We start from the raw sequence: 491 nt of genomic DNA on the forward strand, positions 1-491 counted from the left end.
GGTTCAAGGGACTTCACTGCAGCTGGCAGCCTCCTGCCACACTCCCTCCTGCTCCATGTCACCTGATGCTCAAGGTGTGCTCCCATCGTGGGACTTGACACTGAGAGATTACACACACTGGGCAATTAAAAAGTTGAGAGGTCAACAACTCATTTATAACCTGTTCTGCCTGGGGACTCCCTGTAGCACTGCGAAGACAGGGGCAAGGGAGAGAGTAAAAAGAAATGCTGTGCTAAGGCTACAGTTGATTTTACCTTTAAAGGACTTTTTAAAACTGCTATGAAAATGAAATAAGCATCTGAATAGATACAAAACCAGGGAGACCTCAGTGCCATTACATACTCCCTGTGTGACGGGCAACGTAAAAAAGTGCTTTGATGGTAAAAGCTAAAGTCATGAAAACAGTAACTTATCACAGAAGAAAATATACCCTTGATTTATGAGGCCAGCCAGCAGAGATGGTGTGGCAATGTAACCAGAAATGTAGGGAA

This window comes from Buceros rhinoceros, unplaced genomic scaffold, assembly GCF_000710305.1.
Source record: "Buceros rhinoceros silvestris isolate BGI_N320 unplaced genomic scaffold, ASM71030v1 scaffold8928, whole genome shotgun sequence".
NCBI classification, from domain to species: domain Eukaryota; kingdom Metazoa; phylum Chordata; class Aves; order Bucerotiformes; family Bucerotidae; genus Buceros; species Buceros rhinoceros.